This window comes from Corvus cornix, chromosome 24 (genome assembly GCF_000738735.6).
Source record: "Corvus cornix cornix isolate S_Up_H32 chromosome 24, ASM73873v5, whole genome shotgun sequence".
Classification (NCBI taxonomy): Eukaryota; Metazoa; Chordata; class Aves; order Passeriformes; family Corvidae; genus Corvus; species Corvus cornix.
Window position 1 is genome coordinate 115,825 of NC_046353.1, and position 22,499 is coordinate 138,323.

Below are 22,499 nucleotides of genomic sequence, written 5' to 3' on the forward strand. Positions count from 1 at the left end.
AGACAGAATAAGTTACCTAAGGAGCTGACGACAGGTAAGTGCAAAACCTGCTCCTGTTCCCATTTCAAGACAGCAGAACTGAGGCAAAGAAAAACCAAGGCCCTGTCCATAGCTGCCCTAGCCATCAGCAAGGCCAAGAAGAAAACCTTTGCCCTTTGGTTCCCAGTCCCCAGCATGGACACTAAGACAACACTGAAATGTGGTCCATCAGCAGAGCGAGCCCCACTGGCTGCATGGGGGCTCAGAACAGGGGTGCAGATGTGCACCCCGCAAGTGGGGGAAGCAGGTGCAGGATTTCCCCAGGGATTGCTGCAGCAAGGTACCCAGGGAGGTTGCTGCTGCCTGCACTGGCTCATGCAGGAAGCAGACAGACACAAGTACAGCAGCCAAGCCGGATGGGACCCGCTGCTGCAGGGTGAGGGGCACTGCTCGTGAACCAGTGGCTGGAGCTCTCCCCAGCCTTCAGCCTTCCCCCAAAAGGCCTGCCTCACCTTTTAGAGGTGTTTTGGGCTTGAGTAGGAGAAGCACAACGTGGGGCTGGGGACAGGGTAGGGGAACGACAGGCAGAGGTTTGCAGTGAGCTAAAAGGGGAGATTTAATAACTGTCGGGAAAAATGGCTGCTTTATTGCAGGCAGCTTGTAAACCCTGGAGCCTGAAGGTCTGGGAGTAATTTCTCCCTCCCACGTGCTGGGCTCAGTTTGTACTGGGGGTCAGAGGCCAGTGCTTTTCCAAAGCATTCTGGGACAGATGCCAACTGGAGCAGGCTGCTCGACACCACTCCTGCAGCAGGGCCTGGGCTTTGAGCAGCAGGCTGGAGCCACTATTAACCCTTTGCAGGCTGACTTCTCCCTTCCCCCGTTCCTGGCTCCATCCTTCCAGTGCAGGGAAGACAGCTGCTGCAGGCCCACTGGGGCCACCCCACACGAGTCTGGGCTAGGGAGGCCACTGGCCTCCCAAAAGGGCCAGCTGGTGCTTCAGTGTTGCCTGGGGCCTGTACTTAGCTCCCCGTGTGCTGGCTCAGCCTGCTCCTGACCCACTAGTGACAGAGTCCTGTGCTTGCAGGCCCAGTCCAGGAGCTGGACTCCTTGCAGAGGAAAACAAGAGCCCAGAAGGGTGACAGCCAAGCACCTGGGAAAAGTCTTGTACCAGCCTTGGCACAGAGAGAATGGTAACTCAGGAATGCACCCAGCACCACCAGAGAAGGGAGAAGAGCCAGGTACCGCTCTCCTTGAGCCCAGCAACAGTCCCTGCAGTTCATATGCCTGCACCTGCCATGCCACTTCCCTCCGGGAAGCCTTTGGGCACACAGTCACAACCAGAGGCACTAACCGTGGCACTCACAGGAGAGAGTGCTCCTGTGGCCAGCGTCCTGCTAGACCCTTGGCACCCCTTCCCTGCTCAAAGGAAGGATGTCCTCCCTAGTAATCTCCTCGGCCCTGGTGCTCCCTCTGTCTCTAATTATCAGTGCTTTTTTCTCAGGATAACATTGTGCCCAGCTGCCTTCCCCTGCACTCCTGCACTGATCTCCCGGGAGAGGCAACAACTGGCCTCACACAGCACCTTCTGCTTCTCCTCAGCATTGGGTAAACACCAGAACCTACCAGTCCTTGCTGGTGACACCCCTATTCCCCAGCGGGGGCTTTAAAGGCTGCCTGCCAGAGCCCTCTTACCTCCTTAGCTGTCTCCTCCTAGGCTCTGGGACAGGCTCTGGATGGCTGGGGGAGGCATGGCTTTGCTGTGTCACCCCTGAGTTGCAGCAGCTCTGGATCACCTGTGCAGGCAAGAGCATGACTTCCTGCAGCATTTCAGCTTCCCCTCTCAGGGATGTGCGTGAGTGTTTCTGGCCTGCAGCCCAGCCCCTCGGCCCCCATCCCACTGAGTATTTGACCGCACAAAAAGAAGAGAGCTCAAATCTGTTTCTCAGTGGCATCTCTCATCTCCCTCTCAAACACATGCCTCATCCTTTCCTTGCTTCACCTCCTTCATGCTCAGCGCCACACCAACAAGGAGAAGGGGCCTGCGGCTACTGCCCAGGCAGACAGCACACCCAAGCACTCGACTTGGGTCTGGCTGCTGGATCTGCTCCAGGCTCTTTCCCTCCGTGCAGCAGCACTGGGCCCAGCTGCCACAGACTGGCACCCAGAAGTGTGCTGACAGGTGTACCAGGGCCCTTTGCCAGTGACACCACAGAGCCTTGGCCCTGATTGCCATGCAGCCCCTGGTCTCACTGCTCGCTGTCAGCCAGACACCCTGTCCCATAGCTCCCAACTCCGTGCCACATCCATCACAGGTATTCAGATGATTTTGCAGGCTCCTCCAGCAGCATTTACATGCCATCCACACAGCTCTCCCACTACCACTTCTGACACCAGATGCAGCCATGGACCACAGCCTTACTAACTAAACAGGGGGGCCAGAACCTACTGTCAACTGTGTGCCAAGCAATACTCCTCCACCTTACACCAAGCTTCCTCCAAGCTGCCTGGGGGGATCTGGCTGCGCCTCTGCACTCCTCCACTGCAAAGATGGTCACAGTGAAGATCTTGATCCCTTCTCCCTCCAAACACAGAGTTGTGCCTTCTTGTCTAAATCACTTCAAATTGTGCTCACATCTTTCTGGATCCATGTACAAAATGGCAAATTTCCCCACTGGCTTTGTTAATCCCATCTTTCCAAGCTCCTGTTTACGTGTCCCACCTGCAATCCCTCCAGCTCCTTCTTCCAAAACTGCCTTTACAGTCAGAGCTGCTGAGTCCTCTTTCATCCTCTACCATCTCTTCTGACTAATCCATGTACCTCGGCCCTCCTTCTGGGCATTCCCTGAGATCACAGACAGGCATTGCCTTCATGCTCCCAGCTGCTGCTTCACTGGTTTCAGGAGAAAGGAGTTTGCTACGCTTCTCGTGCCCACTTCATTAAATCCTTCCGCTCCATCCCTCCCAGCTCCTCTGCTCTCCAGAGAAGTCCCCAGGCTAGAAGCACACAAGATGCAGCCAGGGCATCTTGGCAACTGTGGCTTAGGGGACTGCCTGGGCTTGGGGTAAAGATCTCTTAGGTTACTGCCACACCTTCTGGTGCAAAACACTAATACCCACAGATGGGAACCTGGTGCAGCAGCACTGAGAGACTGAACCCACAGAAATGCCACTTTGCCAGGCGCTTCCTACTGCCAAGATGGCAGGACTATCAAGCCTGGGGGTTATTCTCAGGGGACAGAAACCCACAGCCCTGTGGCTGTCTACAACCAAGGACCACATAATCCCACTACTTGGCCAGAGCAGAAAGAAACAAAGCTCCTGTCTCCTGGAAGGGGCCACATGAATACCTGCAAAAGTGAACTTTGCCTCCCTTAGCTGCACATGACACACTCAAGCCACACACCGGCGCAAAGCATCCAGCTCTGGCACCAGGGCTGCAGTTCACAGCTGACCTTGCCACATCTGCTCCAGTCAAACGGCTCCAAGCTTTTTGCCCCAGACTTCGTGCCTGCCTCAGGCACTGGCTGGAGCCCCGCCAAAGAGAGGGCTGCCTGTTTGAATCATGAGCCAGAACCCGGTAAGCATCACCTTTAATAAGCCTTTCTCCTCCATCAGGCACCCTGATTTTTTTCAGCTATGGTCTTGTGAAGCAGAAGGCTGCTTGGAGCCAAGCCAGCATGAGGGAAACCACCATTTCAAGGTCCTGCGAAGGTGCCTGTAAGAGCAGAAGGGAGCTTTGGTCGGGTGTGTGGGGGGTGATGCAAAGAGCAGGCTGTTTGCTGGGAAGCTGCTGCCGCTTGCCAGGAGGCAGTGGGGGAGGAGGCAGCAGATGTCCACAGACAGCATTTGCTGAGAGCCTGCAGTGCTCCAGCCCAGAGAGGGGAGGAAGGCAGCGGCTGGTACCACTGCTGCTGCACTGTAATGGAACAGGACAAACACGACAGGGTCCACCTAAAAGCTTATGTTGCTTTACCCTCTGATAACCACTACTTCAGCGATGGGAAGTGGGAGTCCTGGCACCTCAGCTGGGGTTGGAGGAAGACTTCAGGATGACTGCTGAGAGACCTCAAATGCAGGAGAAAAAACCCCTGTCATGAAAACTGCAAGACCCTTCTTGCCCTGGAAGCAGTGGCAGCTGCAAACCCCAGCACAGCTGTTGTGCTGGGGCCAAGTCTGTCTGCAGGGGCCTGGGCGAAGGCAGCGTGCCACAGCCCATGAGCTGCCTTTATTCCTGGCATATGCAACAGCTGGACACTCAGAGTGAGAGCCCAGACAAGTGCCTAAGGGGGGATGCACAGCAGAAAGAGGAAGAGAGACCAGCTCTGGCTGCAGCCTCCCCCTTTGAGCACTGGAGCCAAATGGGGACACTCCTTTTGCCCCTCCTCTCTTTGCAAATGGAGGACACTGAACAAGACCACCAGCGCCACGGCAGTCAGCCCGTGAGCCCAATCCCAGCCACACTGCTTTTGTTGCAAGCCTGAGTTGCCAGTGACGCTCCAAGTCAGCCCACGTGGTTCTCATTTCCTGCCTCTGGGCAGGGGATGTTGGCTTTCTCCCCATCCCACAGCAGTGAGGCTGACCAGAGGAGCTCTACAACCAGCAGCTACCTTGCAACCATCCCTCTCCCATGGGTTTTGTCCTGAACCCGAGATGTGGTCAGCCGAGCAGCATTGGGTCTGACAAGTCATACAATGATGGGAAGCAGCACCTTAGATAATTGGTCCCTTGGCACTGGGACCCCCGAGGGCAGTGGCAGGTCCCAGGCAAGGCATCCTACCATCAGAGAGGATCCTGACCATCACCAGTGACCACAAGACTCTCACTCAATCACTGCCCAGACTGTTCAACGGGATCTGAAGACCCCCAGAAAAATTGGCAATTGCCCATTTCAGACTGAGAGGAACTGACTTCACCCAGAGGGTTATCTTTGACTCATTAAGCAATACCATCCACAGGCTTGTTCAGATCAAATCAAGCAGTTCCTGGGTTCTTCCTGCAGCATACTGAGATGCAGTCTGGCACTTGGGGTCCACTTGAGTCCTTTTAAAATAAAAATTAATTGATATGCAAATCAGACATGGCATTAGACTAGTCTACTGGCCAAGGGCGAAGCACAGATTCCTTACTGTTTCAATGCTACAATCCCAACTCCCCCACACCCCTCCTCCTTTCCGAGTCCAGGGTGAGCCATTAGCCACAGCTCACCAGAGCAGGGAGGACCCCGCGCACCTTGTGTGCAAAGGAGAGCCTGGATGCTCCTCTTGAGCCAAGTCCCAGCTTTGCCTTATCCCCTCCCTGATCATCAGCACATCATGTCTGGCAGAAGCACTGCTGGGCTCTCACCTCACGCTGAGCCACTTGCACATGATCTGAGTTGAAGTACGGGTACATCAATATCTGTGCCCATTGGGGAGGCAAGAAAGTAGCAAGAGAAGTAGGAGCCTGACTTCCTGGAGTGTTTGCTATTGGGATTCTTCTGTCAGCTTCCAAGAAAGATCAATTCTTTGCATACCCCTGGTAGCTTTTCTGAAAACACTGCAAACAGCCACCATAGCCCCAGCCACCAGACCACACACAGACGGAAACAGCCACAGATCAAACAGTGAAAGAGCAGCCACCCAATATGCTCAGGACCAGGTCTTGGAGGAAGGACAATGCCAAAACACAGCATTACTCTTGGATATGCTCACCTCTTCTCTCTCCGCTTCCAACTAACTAACCACCAGCCACAGTTACCCTCTTCTGCAGTATTGTTTCAACCCGAGGCTGGGCAAAGCAATTAACTTCTCCATCTGGTTGCAGTGAGATGAATATAAATGTCATCACCCAGACAGGAATCAGCAGCCCTGAGCGACGTCAACATTGTCCCTTTCCAGTGAAAGAGCTCAGAACATGGCACTGCCAGCATCAACCTCAGAAACAGAAATCCCAGGGTAGTTAGTTTGCTTCACTGGTGTTAAACCTACCCACTGTGGACCTCCATGGGCCCCTCCAAGGGCCTCTAGGCTGCTACTTGGAGTTCTGGGGAAAGGACTTATCAATGGTAGCCTATTATTGCAACAGCATCAGAAAAATGCCTGGGGTTCTTACAGTATGGTGGAAAAAAAAGGAAGACCAAACCCTACTAATATAAGGAATACATTTTAATCAGACTAGGACTTTGTGAAATTGCTTTTGATTAAAAAGCATAATAAACTAAATTATAAGCATTTGCCACCAGTAGCTGAGTCTCTGAGTATTCTGAAATCGCAAGGTGGGGTGAGAAGCAACTGCTTACAGGTAAGGTCCTGACCACACAAGCAGGTGGAAAAATCACTCTTCTCACTAAAATAACACATCAGGGCTAAAATGATATCAAGATATTTGCAAATGGCTGGACACTTCTTTGCTGAAGCTCTGCTTTAGGCAAAGCACCTCTTCTTTTATCAACAAGATGTTTGCAATTTCAACTCATGAAACTGACTTTTTGGTTTTGGGTTTTGGAGCGGCTTTTATTTGCTTTGGTGTTTTTTTGGTTTTGGTTTTTTTTTTAAGAGAATGAGGAGGAAAAAACTCACATTGCATTCTCCAAAGGAGGTGGGCAGTCTAGGCAGATCATTACTGAACCTCTGACCTGTGGAAATGTTTTGGGAGGAGAGGTGCTACAGACTGAAGCACAGCCATGCCCCTGCACTTATCTGTGCTCCCTTTGGGTTTGTACTGTTCTGACGGCAAACAGGACAAGCAGAGCTTGGTCTTTTCTTTCACAATGTCAAGTTCACATGAAACAGGATTCCCCACAGAAAATTAGGAAACTAATTAAAGAGTACAAAAACCATCCACTTCAGCCATTCTAAACCATATATATGCAGATGGCATCACAGAAATAAATAACAATAAAGTATTTAACTATTTTTTCAATAGCGTCTCCAGCAGCTTCCCACACATTTTGAGCTCTGAGAACGAGCTGGGACGGAGAAGCTCATCACTACGAGAAGCCAACAGGAGGGCCACTCTCAAAATTCCCAGCAGCAGAGTGAAGGTGCTTGGCCTCTCCTGTCGAATGTACTCTCAGCTTCTGTGCATGAGCCCCGAGAAAGGAAAGGGGATATATCACTCATTTCTCAGGTGGAGGAGGGGACACAGCCATGAGGAGGTGCTTTTTCTCCTGTCCAAAATAGCAGAAAGCAGAGGATGGGTAGAGCGATGAAAAAAGGGAGAGTAGGGCACAATTCTGGTGCCTGCATCCCACTCTTAGGGCTACCAGGCCTGCACAGGCTGCCAAATCAAATAGCTATCCAGAGCCACACTCCTGACAAGTGTAACGGGCAAAGCCCTCAAAGCAGGACCAGTGTGAGGCGCCTTCCACCTAGAGCAAGCACTGCCCATGTCTGATGCTCATCCACAACGACTGGCAGCAGCTGATGCCTATGGATCACACAGAAACCTCGACCCCTCCCACTGGAGAAGTTCCACAACTCCCCAGGCTGCTGTGTTTTTACAGGCTCCAACCAAGAACCCCATCCCAGTCTCCACAGATACGTTTTCACCATTGGAAAGGGATCTGGAACACTGGGAGGGTATGCAAGGAGGATGGCAAGGACCAGCCTGTACCCTCAGTGCCTCTCCAGACAGAAGTACTTGTTGAGAGATCTATGACATCACTGGTGGGCTCTCCTGAAGGAAACCAGACAAATGCAAGGGCAGACTTTCAGCACCTAACCAAGGGGGAGTTTACCCAAAACAGAGGGCTCTTGCTCCCTTCTCAGCACCATCTTACAAAGGGAAGGCAAGCAAGTCACCATTTATTTTGGGTCCCAGTTTCTCCTTCTGTAACATGGTTTCTCATCCAAAGGGAGAAATGACACAAGACTATCCCTCCAGGGTAAAAACATCGTGCTGGCAGCACCTGCATTCATACACCCCTATGCCCACAACACTCTGCCTGGGCGCTGTGCTATCCCCTGATAAGGAAACCACCAGCACAGCACCCGGTGGCAATCCTTCCCCCGAGCCTTGGGGACCGACATGCAGCACGTCCACGTGGCCTGCGACCACAGTAGAAATAAAACCATCGCCATTCAGAAAAAGCATAATTAGTGAAAACTAAACAGCCAGTGGCTATGCTGGCAGCTAGAGGAAAGACACAGACCACCACCTCCCTGCAGCAAAGGAGTCACTGCTTCCTGTGTCCATAGTGCATCCACCAAGTGCCCTGCAGGTCTCGCCCCCACTGTGCCCACTACAGGAAGATCACAGAGTCCGCTCACCCCGATCACTAGAAAGTGTATGTACTGCCACATACAAAATCCTTCCTGTCTTCTCTTCCAAACTCATCTCACCCTCTCTCAACTGGGACCCCCTCATAAAAGTAAGAAGAGACAGGCCTTTCCTGGCATTTCCTTTTTCTGAAAAGGCTGTAAAATTTTCCAAGCATAGCCAAAGCCAGAGCAAAGTTTGTCAGGAGCTCAGCTCGTTAGGCGGCTGCTCAAGGAGCCCCGCGGGAGGCGCAGGCTGCATAATTCAAAACATCTTGGACCTTGGAAAAGAAAATAGAAACCAGGCTGTGAGAATGAGGGGGGCAGCTCCAGCTCCAGTGTAACCCCTGCTCTGGGAGCGCCCCATCTGCAGAGCTCAAGCGGAGCCACGGCCCCAGCAGAGGTGCTGTGGCCAGCCCAAGTGGAGCTGGCACCAGGCGGAGGAAATTCCAAGCCTGTTGCTTCTGGCAGCCACACCGGGCCCTGGCTAGAACCTCGGCAACCTGGAAACCGGCTACTCAGCAATTTTCTTGCCATCCAGAGGACTTGGTCTGAACCACAGTTTCACTTCCCCCTCCCTGCCCAAGAGGCAGGGAACACCAGAGGCAAAGAAACATTTGCTCAAAAGCTGTCATGACCAAAGCCCCCCCAAAACCACTCTGCTCTGGGAGGACAGTCTGGAGCTGCTGCTATCACCCCCACCCCCCCATTGCATGTGGGGGTGGACAAAACAGAGGAAACTTGCTTGGACCAGCCCTAGGTCTCCCCGATTCCTTTTGCTCTTTGCCAGAGGAAAGTTCAAACAAGGCTGCACAGAGGCAGGACACAGGCAGCTTTCAGCCCAGCCTAACTGCCATGCTTGAGGCTTGCCTGTGGCCGGACCTGCTCCGTTCAGGCCCTGTCTGGCCCAATCCTCTGCTACAGATCAGTGCTGGAACAAATCCTGCCAAGGAAGTGGTGAAAGCTCCAGTGCTGCAGGGGTTTCCACAGCCTTGGCCAGCTTGATGTTGAGAAGAGTTGACCAGAGATGCAGCCTTTCTGCTCAGTTACTACCCTTCACAGCTCCCCATCCAGTTCCTCCCCACCCTGAGCAGGAAAACCTACAGTGTGGGTTGTTGGGACCCTTGCTTTTTATAAGCCACCTTTTTATAAACCAGCATTCTCTCCCAGCTGCAGCCTTTCCAGAGGCCTGAAGCCCAGCATGGCAACAGAATGAAGCAACACTGGAGCCCCTGCCCATCTGAAGGGGAGTACAGCTATTCATCGATACACAGCTATTTAGCAGGATCTTTCTGCCAAAGAGCATATTATGATTTTATTTTTCTATTAGGAAGACTGCAATTATCCAGAGTCCCTGCCTGCAGAACCAGGCAACTGATGCAGACCTGATCAGACAGGTACCATGCCCTGGGTGCCAAATCAAGGAAGACCATTCATGAAGCAAAGTTTAGCGGGGGATACACTGCAAGCAGAGAGAAACAGGACCCTTAACGTAAACCCGTAAGACAAAGGTGGGTATGGCCCTCCAAACAAAGGCACAGCATTCTTGGAGAGCAGCATTTCTTTGCAGGGTGAACACTGGACAAGGACCACGGTGCTCCCTGGAGTATCAGAAGCTCCACTCAGTAGCCAAGGACACAGTTTGCAACTTGGCTGTAATCACACAAGTCATAGCTTTCTAGCTTCAGCTGGGCAAATCCTGCTGGAAAACTCAAAGATGCACCGAGCACTGAAGATACCTCAAGAGAGGAGCTCCTGACCTCAGAGGAGTAGAAAACCCTGCTTATGCCTTGAATAGGAGGCTGAGACCCAGAGAGGCAGCAGAGTAGGAGTGTTGAGCAGGAGTTGGGAATCCTGGCTTCTGTCCCTAGCTCTGCCACATATTCCCTTCCTGTCTTTGGTTAAGTCACTTCCTTTCACTTTTCCTCCCAGCCTTTATTTTGGAGGTAAAAAAAAGAAAGCCCTTGCTTCTGCAGAGTGCTTAAAACCTCTTCTGTCCTGTGACAGGGCAGAAGATTGCTGTGGCCAGAGGCTGCAAGACACCCAGCGTGCAGAAGCCACGCTGCTCGCACAAACCCCAGCGGAGCCTGGCATTTCCTGTGCTTACATTTTGAGAAGCAGAGAGTCTGTAAACAGGCAGTGCCACAGAGCATCTTCTACACAAACCATATCCTGGCCCACTGCTCTTCTCAGCCACAGGAGCAGGAGCTGAGCAAGGAAAAGGAAAGCTGCTCAGCTGACCTATGACAGAAAGAGCAGTGCAACTGAAACACACCATTGCTCTGGACAGCACACCTTGCAAGGAGGTGGCTGTCAAACCAGTAACAGCAAGGATGGGGAAGATCCAGCAATATCAGGGTTAAAAGGAAAAAAAACCACAGCAAAATAAAACTGCAAAAAACCAACCCAACCAGCACCCTGAAGAGGCACAATGATGCAGACGGGCCTGAGGAGCACAGCTTTCCTGCTCCCTAGCAGATCCATCCTGTGGCCTCCCACATACTTTGGGAAGAAAGAAGACGAGTAGGCATAGGCAGGAACAAGGAGCACTCTGTGGTTTTGCTCAGTATTTCAGTCCATCTCTCACTTAGGAGGAGCTCTGCTTCGCTTTCCAAGTCTCGCCCTCTCTGGCACAGATCACAAACCTGGCTTCTGGCCCAGGACTTGGCTCCAGCAGCGCTCATCACCAAACAGGGTGACGCCCCACCTCTGGGCACACTGCATAGTGCAGTCCTAAAGCCATCTTGAGGCTATTACCCCAGCATCAGAAGAGGCTCCCCATTATCCCCCAGCTGGGGTTCCAGGCATCCCGAGTCGCAGCTGAAAAACCCAACATCCAAACACAGCTCCAGTTCTTTGGGGGAAGAAAAACCCAGCATCAAAGTGCTGTTTTCTCTAGTGGCTCCAGCTGAAGCTGCCAGACAAGCTGCCCACATTGGGGAAGTCCTGTCTCCCAAAGATGCCCAGGCATAGCTTGCATGTTCCTCTGTCTGGAGCTGCCCAGAACGATGCAGCAGGATGATGCCAAGTGAAGGCACTGTCCTCCCATCACAGGCAGTGGAAAAGGGGCTGGAAACCACTGCCTGATGCACCCATCTGACAATTCAGCAAGGATACCAGGACACAGGGAAGTCACTTGTGCTCAGACACCAGACCACCTCTTCATAAAGGGCTGAACACTGACTGTGCCCAACATGGACACACACACAGAGCGAGAGGAGAACAGATTCCTGCTTCTCTCTTCAGGGTACTGCAGCCCATCATCCTCACACTGCTTTCTCCAGTGCAGGGTTGTAGCTGCCATCAAGGCAACCCTGTCCATTTTGGAGTCGTATTGTCTTAGATGCTCCGATCCCATGCTTTGGAAGAAGAGCAGCAGGAGCATCAGGTCCAGGCTCAAGTAAGCAGGACTTGGAGCCAGTCAGGATGCCCAACAGCAGCACACCCACTTCCAAGGCTTGGTACAGGCTTCGGATAGCCATGCCAAGACGAGCCATGCTCCATCTTCCTGCCACACCATGGCCCAGGCTGCCCTGGGGACCAACAAGCACTGATCTGCCGGCCAAGGATGCAGGGAGCGAGCAGGACTCCTGACAAGCTGCCCCTTCACAGCATGGCTTTCTCTTAAATCAGAAGCAGGTGCCAGTTAGAACTAACTGCCTCCTCTACACTAGATCCTGCTGAGTATAACCCTGTGGCAACTGCAAGTGCCATCATGAACTGGTCCCAGTTAGAACAAAATCTGTCACCCTCTCCACCTTTGAGTTTCATGGAAGATTAGGTAGGAAGAAAACAAAACCAGTTCCCAGGAAGGGTCTGGTGCTAAGTAGATGACCTGCAATAGCCACCAGGGAAGAAGGAAGGGTGCCTCTCCTCCGTGCCAAGTGGTTTGATTGGTGCTGCCTCCCTGGGAGAGGCTGATGAAGTGCAAAATACAGCAACAGAAACCATGCCCACCAATCTCCAGTAACAGTTCCTGGGTACCTTCCACTCAGGGCTGCCAGGGGCAGTGAAGAAAGGAAGCCAAACCAAAACAGCTAAGACCGGCCCATTGGAAATCAGCACACAACTTCAAAACAGAAGTCAAAAAGAATTGAGGAATATCACTGTGGCCATCCTCACGATCTGCACCACACAGAGCTGCTGAAGATGCACAACTGAGAAGCAAAGCCACCACAACACTTCCTAGGCCCCTCACTCCAGGACGGGGAGTTTCAGCACTGTGAGAAACCTCATAGGGTAGCTAAATCTCATGGAGAAACTACACAAAGTCAGAATCCGCAACTCCCGCCACCCTCTGGAAACACAGGACCACACACGAGATCACCAGAAAATGCATTTGCCAGTCAACATCTTCCTGGGAGGAAAGGAGAGCTGACTGACACCAAGTCCTGACCGGCATTAAGATTCTGATTTTCCAGAAGAGTTGTGTTGGCAATCCTCCTTGCACTTCTCTGATACAGCTTAAATAACACTGACAAAATATTGCTGCATCTGTACATCATATCACTATGATATCTCTACCCTGCATTATATTATATATCCATGCATCTACATACCACATTTCCTGTTAAAAATGTCAAAAGTAGTCAAACACAGCACAAGTCTCCTAGGTGCCCTCTCTCCCATGCCCCCCCTCACCCCCCCCCATTCCTCTGTCCAGGGCACTAGCATGATGCTGGGTCTCTGCCAAAAGAGCAACAGCACGAGGAAAATGACATTTTCAGAGTAAGCTCTGGGCTTCTGCCTGGAAAAGGCTGTTGGGGGACAGCCGACATCCCTGGGAGGAGGCAGTGACAGAAGCTCAGGAGCAGGCTCACAGGTGGAACAGACCGCTGATGCATTCTCAGACAGGAACAGCAAACTTGTGCTTTTCCACAGGGGACTTATTCTCCCAGAAGAGACCAGCTTGAGAGATCTGTCGGTCAGGGTATTTAAAACTGGATGGAGCCCTAAGGAATTAAGAGCTGGAGGCTAGCCTGTGCCATCTCCAGGAAATGACTAGACCTGAGCAGATTAAAACCCATTACAGCAGCACATCTGGACATCTGAGGAATACAGACACATCCTCGAGTGCTTTGACCGGTAAGAACTTTCCCTCCTAGCAGCAGCAGGGCAAAGAAGCAAGGGTTATCCTGATGCCAATTCTGAACTGGACACTGTACTGACAAGAGACGGGGCTGAAAGAGACAGAAAACAATCCCAGGACCCATCCTGGGACTCTGAAACCAGCTGAAGATGACCAGAGTAACAAAGAGCAACATCTCCACAGCAGTAAGAAACAGCCACTGGCTGGGACACAGCTGATGCTCCCCACAGAGAACCAAGAGCCTCCTCTACAGCTACCCCTCCTTCCCACATCCCTCCACACAGCAAGCGCTGCCAGAAGGGAAAGCACTCACAGTGTTCAGCAGGAGAGAACAGCAGTGGAGAAAAGAAAAACCGAAGTTTTTTTCTCTCCAAAACAGCAAGTATGGAGGGCACGATGCCAGCTGGGTTGACAACTCGATAGAAAAGTCAAAGGCTGAGTTGAGCTCGGACCTCAGAAACTCCAGACCAGTATGAGCAAAGTCCACAGCTTGCAAGCTGGAGTTAGCCTGGAACTAAAGTGCAACTCCAGCACATCCTTGGCAGCTGCCCTGGAGCAGCATAGCCCAGTGAGCTTGCTATGTCCAGCTTTGTGATGGCCCAGTTGCTTCATGCAGCTATCTGTCCCCTCTGTCACACAGTGGCCAGAGAGCCACCTTCCAACAGCAACACAGTGAGATGAAAAAGGGCTTTAAAGTACAAAACACAACTCTTTTACTTTCTTCAGCTGAACAACTGTGGTTTCTAGTTTTTTAAGCAGGCTTTTCTTTAATTGCTGCCTGTTTATTTCTTTCCGGTGGTGGGGATCTGGAAAGAGAAAACGGACTTTCAAGGGCAGGGAGACATAGTAACACCTACAACACTGCACCGCAGAAAACACCATGAAATGGATTTTCTAGGTAATGAAGATGCAGGTCAGGGTGGTAATGAGCAACCAATCCCATCTACTCTGCTAAAATGGCAACACACACATTAAAAAACAAACAAAAAGGTTCTTCACCACTTAGGTTATGAATGCTCTGGAAAAAGTCCCAATGGAGCAGACAGCTGTTGTAGAGACAGCACACTGATACGCTCATCTTTCCACCAAGGAGAATCAGGCAACAACATCGACTTGGACATTTCTGCACTAGTACCAGCCTTGGGTGTGTATTACATACCCACGTGTGGTGGCAGCCAGCATTACCACAGCCACCAGAGTCAAAGGAGGTCTTGATTCAGCACCAACACAGCCTTGCCAAGTGACCTTGGGCAAATCACTTCCTTGGTGACTCACTGTTCTTATCCCTCCTGCCACCAAAGTAGCAAAGCAAGGCACACACACAACCCCTGTATGTGACTGATGGATGGAAGGAGCTGCGTGTCATTACTGCGTGCCTGGCATGAAACTGCATTTGGGCAGGGTAATGAGTGGTACCCACATTCGCAGAACAGATCCTGCAGGTCAAGAGTGCGCAGCTAGGGCTCCTGTAGCATCACTCCACAGCCAAAGGTGCGTGGTTGTCCTCTGCGCTACGCCATCGGCAGCCCTTTGCCTGGCAGAGCCAGGACAAAACCGTATGCTGCCGCAGCCTGACACCCTGTCAAACGGAGCTGCCCCCGAGGCGTGCAGACGCCGCCGCACACAACAACACAACAGCCTGCCCTGTCATGTAACATTACTTATGTGTTCAGATATGCATCCTTCTCGCATTTCTATTCCAGCAAGTGGTTGCTAGCAGAGCGGGGCTGGAACAAGTTCACCACCTGCTAAAGACACGTCCCCAATACAATGCAGGGGAGGTTTTGTTACATCGGTTCCTCTCTGTGCACAAGGTATTTCTCTCATTTTCCTTCCAAGCCGACAACATGCCTGATTTATCTCAACAGGGAACCGAAGTCTATCGAGTAGAACACCGCAAAGAGAGGGGAGAGTCTCCCCTGATAGTTAGGATGGGCTCTGACAGGAGTATTTGTTTAAACCCCACGCGAAACGTGGCAAATTCCAATCCTCCGTGGGGCTTTAACAGCACCAGTAACGTCTTGCAAAATCCAGACCAGCTCCGGTAAAACCAGACGCAACCCGAGTAAGTTCTCTGCACCTAGAGAAAAGCCCCAGTCGAGGCACTTTTGTCCTCGAGGAATCGCCCGCGGCCGCAGCAGCAATGGGTGACAAGGACCTGGGAAGAGCGATCCCCGAGACGTGAGAGCGAATCGGGAAGGGTCCGGCGGACTAGGGGCAATGTCCAAGGCAAGCAGGGACACTGACAGCTCATCCCCAGCCGGCCGGACTCGGCGGGTAGGCCGAGCCGAGGCCGGCGCCGTCCCCCAGTCAAGTTATCGCCGCCCCCGGGAGCGGTGGTACGGCGGCTGGCCCGGAGTCTCCGGCTCGGACGGCGGCTGCCGGCTGCCCTTCCGTCCGGATGACAGCCCCGAGGCGGGCCCGGCTGCGCGGGGTAAGGGGTCGGTGCGGGGCCGGCGTGAAGCCCCGGCTCCCCCCCGGGGCGGAACAATGGGACGGCGGCTGCCCGGGCCCGGCGGGGCACTCACCTCGGCAGCGGCGGCGGAGCGGCTCAGGGTAGGCCAGGCGAGCCCGCCGGGGCGGCGCGGCGCGGCTCCGCGGGCTGCTGGGGGCCGGCCAGCGGCGCGGGGCCGGCGGCGCGGGCCGCGCTCATGGCTCGGCCGCCCGCCGCAGGGCGCGGGGTCGGGGCCGCTGCCGGCGGCGCCCCCCGCCCCGCCGCGCCGCTCCTTCCGCCGACCGAGCCGGCGGCTCCAGCCCGCGCCCGCCGGCGGGGGTGGACGTCCGGCCGCGGCGAGCCCCGGCTGCCCGCCCGGCCCCGGGCCCGGGCCGCGGACGGCTTCCCCGCGCTGCGGCGGGCGGCCGGGCGCGGGCGGCGGGGAGCGGAGCCGGCGGGCGCGGCGGCCCGGGCGCGGGCGGGGGCGCCGTGGCGAGGGCGAGGCGCTGCGGGCCGAGTGCTCCTTTCTCCGCCGGAGCCTGAATAATCATTTGGAGAAACAGGATCATTCACTTTCCTCCGAGCCGGAGCCCGGCGCTGCCCTGTCAAAATAAAAGCCCCGCGCGCCGATTAACCGCTTCCTGGTCGCGGGCGCCCCGCCGGCCGCCCAGCGACGCCGCCGGGGACCGGGATCGGCACCGCCGCCCGTCCCGGGCCTCCCGCGGCGAGCGGCCGGCGCCCTGCGAGTGGCCATCCAGGTGTCGCACACCCACGCGTCTCACAGACATGTACGCGATGGCACACGGGTCCCAGCACCGCCGGGACCTGCAGAACTGCATCCCAGTCCTCCCCGCGATAGCACGGGGGCTGCTCCTGCTGAACATCCTTCTGCCCTTTATCATCCGAAACACCGGCCCGCAAAGCCACCCGTTCTGCTCGGACCGACACCCCGCGTGTCCTTCTCTCGAGCCTCACTGTGGCGGGGAGGTCCCACACCTGATCCCCTCTTTGCCGCATCTCCCAGAGCCTGTGCGGAGTTGGACTTCGATGATCCTTGTGGGTCACTTCGAACTCAGGATATTTTGTAATTCTACGCACGAGGCACAAGGACTGGCTCCAGCACTTGAGAAGAGCAGCATGTTACTATTTTTACCAACAAGTTTTCCAGGCATTAACCACCCTCCTGCCCTGAACAACAGACTCCACGGACGGGAGTCGCACAGTGCACACGCATACCAGGCTGTGGAGGCAGCCTGCCCGCTCTTGGGCGATGCCACCAGCATCCTAACCAGGACGTGCCACCTTCCTGCCTGAAGCGCACCAACCGCCCAGGGGTGGGGCTGGGAGGAGAGGGCTGGAGGCAGGGACCACTTGGCAGCATCCCCAGAGTTGCAGAGCTCAAGGTGATGTGGGGACAAGCAATCCAGCTCCACTGACGGGAGGCGGCGGCCTCGGTTGAAAATTAACACAGACTCGCCCCTCTGCTCACACCAGCAGCGTCCGCACCGGGGCGGAGGAGCCGGCCTGCCCGGGACCGGCGGCGAGGGGACAGCGATGAGAGACGGGGGTGGGGGCGGCACCCCCAAAACCGGGGACGGCGCGCGGCAGCGCCCCCTGCCGGGGCGCGGGGACATCTCCCGGTGGGGCGGGGCAGCGAGCGCTCGTCCCGCCCCGCGTGGGCGCGTCCCGGCACCGGCAGCCGCGGGGCTCTGCTCCCCACGGGCAGGCGAGGGGGGCTGGCGGCGAAACCCCGAACGTCCCCGTTCCCCACGGGCAGGTGAGGGGATGCGGCGGAGCCCTCCCGTTCCCCGCGGGCAGACGGTGCTGCAGCGAGGCCCAGCGAAGAGCAACGGCGGCGGCCGCCGCCGAAGGAGGGAGAGAGAAGCGCCGGCTGCTTCCAACACCAGCTGGAAGGACGCGACATCAGTCTTTGCAGGCGCCTCTTTGGCACCTGGCACAGGGTGGCTTCGCCCGTTTGCAGAAGTGCCTGTGGAAAGCACCCGAGGCCGAAGCAGACAGAAGGGGCGGGTTGCGGATGTTCCGGGTTTTACCTCGGAGGGCCGCAGTCTGCACGAGTGGGCAGGCACTGGGAACCCCTTTGCATCGAGCATCGTTTGCTTACACTAGCCACCCAAGAGAAGTATACCCCGCCAGGGGAGTGCTGTGGCCATATATCTCCCTGCCTCTCTGGTGAGCTCCCAAATGCCTCATCAGCAAGCAGTGACATATTTTTTCACACTTTCATCCTTCCCAGCAGCAGCACTGGGCTCACGTCCCTGCAGACAGCATGCACAGGTGCAGTGGGTTAAAAATGGTGCCCAGCCACCACTATCTGGCATGACAGCTCAGTGCCAGAGGCAAACAGGTAGCTCCTTCAGCCAGGTGTGGTACACAGGGGACACATGGAACCACCTGTCCTCCAGGTCCTCTGGCTACCTCTCTTCCCGCTCCTTCCCTGCAACCTTCTGGGCTTTCTACATTACAGCCCTTCACATCTCTCCCAGCCCGTGCACATGCAAGTGGCAAAGCAAGACTGGGAAAGGTCAGCAAGAGGACCAGTCGCTGCTGATTCAGCACTGAGCCTCTGCCTTTAATTAACATCTGCCGGGCTAGCTACCCTGCCTGCACTTGATGGCAACTTCCAGTCTCCCCCCTGCCCTCCTCTATCATTATGCCCACACTAGGAGAGACAGATAGGGGAGGAGATGGTGAAGCAGATTCCTTGGAGTTCCTGAAAGCCTTTCTCTGCCAAAGCCACGACCACCACAACAGCAGGTCATCCCAGGAGCTGCCTGGTACACCTCAGCAAGCCTCAGCCAAGATGCCCAGACTTGGCTGTTACATGTTCCTCCCTTGCATGGGGTTTTCCTGCCTTTGAACCACAAAACTTACACACAACATACAAAACTAGTCTCCCAAACTAGTTAAGGACCAAGAGGGAGCCATCTGTGACAGTGACTCCAGCCTTCCCTGCGAAGAATTGGGACTGACCACCTACAAGCTCCTGACACATTCTACCTTTGTGGGATGCAGAGAATACAGGGCAACAGGGTAAGAAGGATTGGCCTTGTCCTGTCGTGTTTTGCCGACAAGGACGTGTGGAGTAGATGGGAGCCCGTCCTAAGCTATGTCCAAGGCTCTGGGACTTGTTCATTCCCATTGACTCTCCAGAACACCAGCCCTAAGCTCAGACCTTCACAAGACCCCTGTGGGCAAGGCCCTCATTACATTTAGGAATATGATTAATTAGGTCCAATTAACTATACTGGAATTAATTATGTGACTCACATTTAGCTGGAGCTGCCTCTTTGTGAAGCATTTCCCCAGTGGATCACTCCAGCAGATCCCCAGCAGAGACACCAGAGGTAGAAGAGTCCAGACGAACTGTGCTGAAGGAAACGAGTCTGAGGCTGTGAAATGCCTGTTTTGGGAGCAGCTCTCTGTTTTGCTGATCCACGTAGCTATGGAGCAGGGAGCTGGTGGCAGTCCAGCATTAAATCCACAGAACCTGGCACACAAATTCATCCTGTATTCTCCCACAGAAAGGCAATGGTCCAGCAAGAAGATGGAAGAGGCTATGTTGCTACCGCTGAGATAGACTCAGGCCTAAAAACATCTCTTCATCACTTCCCATGCTCCTCTCAGTCCTGCCCATCCCTATGCAGAGTCGTGGCCAGAGTGTCCTCTTCTTCTGCTCAGACACTGGCACAGATTCTATCCCACAGTCTCATGAGTCCTTGATGTGCCTCATCTCCCTTGGACTGCATTGCAAGGTCTCCATCCCACTTCTGTTTTGATGGTACCACAAAGCCATTGCTCAGAGAAAATGGAAAAAAGCCAGCCTAGGAGAGGCCCCAGGTCTGTACCCAATCCTGCAGCCAGCTGGGAAAGAATGGGTTCTCCTCATTTCATGCTCACTGGAGTTTGAGCAGGGCAGGCCACTGCAAGGAGCCTGCACTACCTTTGCCACCTCTGCAGCTGCCTAGGCAGCCTGTGCCATTGTCTAGATGGACCTGGACAGAATCAGGAGTGCCCAGTTCAGCTTCTTCTTTTAAACAGGATCACCTTTCCTTATAAACCATCACATCTCCAGCAGAGCAAGACTGTTTACCCACTGCAGTCAAAAGAGACGTAGAAGATCAAAGACAACACATGAAGCAATGCAGCCAGCCAGCCAGCCAGAGTCTCCTGCTTAGCATCCTCATGCTAGAGCTGGGCACTGGCCCCCTCCATACGCTGGGATTTTCCTTTGCTGCAGTCCTAAAGGCAAAACACAGCCTGTGCTGAGGTACTGAGGGAGAATTTAATCACACTGAGACATCCTCTTTCCAAATGAAAATATGCTGCTGCAGCTACAGCATGGCTGACAGACCATCATCTAGCAAAGACAAACTCCTGACATGGTTCCAGGATCACAAAGACACCAAGACTCAGCATCCGGGATGCCTTGCTATTGCTGCAATGCCTGATGCACTCCTGATGCCTGCATGGGTGCAGGCAGAATGCAGTTCTTCAAGTCTTCTTCCCGTCTTGTTACTCCTGTACACCCTGAAAGCCAGCCTTATCCTCCCAACACCTCAGATGCTCACTACAGCCCTAGGGAAATCATTTCAGGTCTACATAGTCCTGATGTTGCTAGAATCCTGGCATGGGATATGAGCTTCACTCCTACCACAACTGCCCGGCCTCAGATGGCCTTTGCTGCTAGCTCTCGATGTATTTGGGCTGCTCTGCGTGGGGCCCTGGCTTGGCTCTCCCTGGTCTTGGGAGACTGCTGCCGTCCAGGGCAGGCCCTGCCAATCAGCAAACCGAGAAAAGGCTGAGCTTTACTGGAGCCGGAGCTACGAGGGAACTTCTGCCCCTGCCAACCGGTAGGGCCAGGAGACCCAGAGCCCACCGGGCAGTCTGCGGGGCCGGGCACCGCGCCCGCTGGCGGCGCCTGCAGAGGGGGCCTGAAGGGTTAAATCATTTGGCGAGGCCACCAGCGTGATAAATGCAGCCATCGGCGGAGCCAGCGCCTCCCACCGCCCCCGGGGTCGGGCTGGCGGGAGCGGGCGGGTGGCGGCGGCGGGGACTCTTATCCTGATACGGCGCCTTCCGCCGAGCGCGGATCTGGAAACACCGAGCGGCGGGACTGGCTCCGCGGCCGCGGCGCTTGGCGACACAAAGCACGCAGAGCCCTCGCCCAAAAACCGGGCGGGAGGGAGCCGGGGGCAGGCGGGGGGGCGCGGGTCTCCGCAGGGATGCGGGGCTTGCCGCCGCCGGCGGGATCTCCCATCCCGGGGCATCCCGGCCGGCCACGCAGGCAGAAGCAGCCTCCACAAGGGCAGCGCGGGATTCCGCGCCTGCTGGAACAGGCCGGCGGCTCCCGGAGCTCCGTGTCCGCTCCGGCAGCCCGCCCGCGGCCGCTGACCGGGGCCGTGCGCCGCCCCGGTCCCTGCCTGGCACGGCGAGAGCGCCGGGCAGCCTCGGCGTGCACAGCACACACCGTCCTCACGTGCGCAGGCAAACGCACATCGCACACGGGCAAATCATCACGCAGATGTGCCCGGAATGGGTGTTGGCAACTGTGCCGGGACAGACACACGTTCTGCCGGCACGCACAAGCATGTGCAACCACAAAAGCAGGAACGGAGCACGGCACATGGGCGCCAGCCCTAGAGCTGCGCTGTAGAGCAAGCAGCGTGTGGTGCATCGTACCAGGGGATAAGGACATAGTCAAGGGAGGTGCAAGAACAGCTTTTGCTGTCACTGCTACTACAGTCTTACAGTAAGGCTGAACTAGAAACAGAGCAATCCCTCCCTTTGATTTATTTACTCAGTGCTTTTATCTCCAGAGGATGCCTGGAAGCTTGGTCACTGCAAAATGTGCAAGCCTGTGCCAACGAGTTGCAGAGCAGAGATCAGGAGAGTTTTCAGAAAGATCACAGGCCTGATACAAATTCAATTTTATAGAATGTCTCCATTAGTATTTGGGGTCACTTGAAATCACCATTCTGTAAACTGGGTCATAACAGGAAAAGTTAGCAAGCTGCTGCCTTGTGCCATCTGCCAGCATGACAAGGACTTATTTTGGTGGTAGCTTGGACTACCACTTGAGAGCCCCATTATTCCCACATACAGTCTCTGTTCCTAAGACAGTCATATGCATCTTGGCGTGTGCAATGCCTCAACCACACAAATCTCTAGCTTGGGGAAGAACCTCTCCCACAGCATCTCAGGGACAGACCTGTTTTGCAGGGAAGCAGGGCGTATGCCCTGGCACAAAGGGCTGACACAGCCCGATTCACCTGCATCAACACTCAGCTGCCTGGCTAGGCCCATGTGCCCTGCATGTTCCAGCAAGGGTGACCATCTGAGTGAAGCCACAGGCTCTACCTGTGTGTTCAGGCTCTGTTTCGTAGGTTTTCACCCAGCCCTGTTTAATCTGTACCTCTGTCTCCTGAAACATGTGTGCATTTACACAGGTCTGATGGTACTCCCAGGCCAAAAGTGCTGAGCACCTCGTCCAAATGCCGCGAGGACTACAGAATTTGGGACAAGAAAAAGGTCCTTCTTGACCTTGACAAGGTCAAGACCACCCCACTCCTGAGCAGCTACTTATTACTCGCAATTCTATTCAGTGTCCTCCCATGCTCCAGATATCTCTACCTTCTCTGACAACCTCCCCTTTGCATGCAGCCCTCTAGACTCAGAGGAACTCTCAAACCCCTCCCTGCCCTTGCCACAGTGCCCAGCACGGTGAACTCGGTCCTGAAGG

The 22,499-nt window shown here is 54.8% G+C and overlaps 1 protein-coding gene across 1 annotated transcript in view; it reads right to left on the reverse strand.

The window, feature by feature from the left end:
- BCL9L (BCL9 like) overlaps positions 1-15,899 on the reverse strand; it is a 46,025-nt gene extending 30,126 nt beyond the window's left edge. Inside the window, exon 1 of the mRNA XM_039564739.1 lies at positions 15,834-15,899. The gene's annotated coding sequence lies outside the window, so the exon portion shown is untranslated. The remainder of the gene's footprint in view (positions 1-15,833) is intronic.
- Between the last annotated feature and the right edge of the window lie 6,600 nt (positions 15,900-22,499).